Source organism: Ochlerotatus camptorhynchus, unplaced genomic scaffold, assembly GCF_037179485.1.
Source record: "Ochlerotatus camptorhynchus isolate MF236.1 unplaced genomic scaffold, CSIRO-AGI_Acam_v1.1 ptg000039l, whole genome shotgun sequence".
Classification (NCBI taxonomy): domain Eukaryota; kingdom Metazoa; phylum Arthropoda; class Insecta; order Diptera; family Culicidae; genus Ochlerotatus; species Ochlerotatus camptorhynchus.
Window position 1 is genome coordinate 110,785 of NW_027040530.1, and position 1,716 is coordinate 112,500.

Consider the following 1,716-nt stretch of genomic DNA (forward strand, 5'->3'; position numbering starts at 1 on the left):
TGAGCCGCAGAGTGGAGTGTGTCCCTCGGCCTGAGACCAGTATAGGCCGATGGGATCAGCTCTGGCATAGGTGAGATGGCTTGGCGGGACCCCAGCTGTATTTCCCTACGGCCTAATGTGCATTTTTTTCAGATTCATGTTTTGGTTCAACTGACTGAGTTGAGCCGCAGAGTGGATGGTACAATTGGCTGAGTTGAGCCGCAGAGTGGAGTGTGTCCCTCGGCCTGAGACCAGTATAGGCCGATGGGATCAGCTCTGGCATGGGTGAGATGGCTTGGCGGGACCCCAGCTGTATTTCCCTACGGCCTAATGTGCATTTTTTTCAGATTCATGCTTTGGTACAATTGACTGAGTTGAGCCGCAGAGTGGATGGTACAATTGGCTGAGTTGAGCCGCAGAGTGGAGTGTGTCCCTCGGCCTGAGACCAGTATAGGCCGATGGGATCAGCTCTGGCATGGGTGAGATGGCTTGGCGGGACCCCAGCTGTATTTCCCTACGGCCTAATGTGCATTTTTTTCAGATTCATGTTTTGGTTCAACTGACTGAGTTGAGCCGCAGAGTGGATGGTACAATTGGCTGAGTTGAGCCGCAGAGTGGAGTGTGTCCCTCGGCCTGAGACCAGTATAGGCCGATGGGATCAGCTCTGGCATGGGTGAGATGGCTTGGCGGGACCCCAGCTGTATTTCCCTACGGCCTAATGTGCATTTTTTTCAGATTCATGCTTTGGTTCAACTGACTGAGTTGAGCCGCAGAGTGGATGGTACAATTGGCTGAGTTGAGCCGCAGAGTGGAGTGTGTCCCTCGGCCTGAGACCAGTATAGGCCGATGGGATCAGCTCTGGCATGGGTGAGATGGCTTGGCGGGACCCCAGCTGTATTTCCCTACGGCCTAATGTGCATTTTTTTCAGATTCATGCTTTGGTACAATTGACTGAGTTGAGCCGCAGAGTGGATGGTACAATTGGCTGAGTTGAGCCGCAGAGTGGAGTGTGTCCCTCGGCCTGAGACCAGTATAGGCCGATGGGATCAGCTCTGGCATGGGTGAGATGGCTTGGCGGGACCCCAGCTGTATTTCCCTACGGCCTAATGTGCATTTTTTTCAGATTCATGCTTTGGTTCAACTGACTGAGTTGAGCCGCAGGTGAGCCATGGCGCAAGACCCGGGGTAGAGTGTACAGTCAGTCAGTCAGTAAGGCTCGTCGGCCAAACTGCTTCCTCTCGCCGGATTGCCGGGGCTACTTTTTGACCAAAAAGTACCTATAGGGAGGGTAGTATGAGCGGAAGCAAAATGAGTTTCGAGTGAAAAAGCCTTACACGACGAACAGGAATCTGCTGCGGCTTGTACTTCCCACAGTCGGTCGGTCGGCCGGTCGGTCCGGCAGCACACACTACACGTAGAGCGCGATGGGCGAGGTGCGACGGTGAGACGGTCACCTATCATCATCATCGCATCGCATCGCATCGCTCTGTGTGTGGCCAGCGTGTGTGTACGAGGGAGGAGGAGGGTTCACGACGAGGTTCGACTTGCATGAATGCCATACGGCTACCACGCTATGATAGAAGGATAGCGCTCGTAGCAGGTATTATGACCAGCACACACTAATCTCCCCCGGAGAATAGCGAGAGGACGAAATGGAAATCTTTTGCCAGTGTATTGCTTGGACGGCACACTCGCTCGCCGCACCCGGCGTGGTGGCGGCGACGGCTGGCCGTGCAT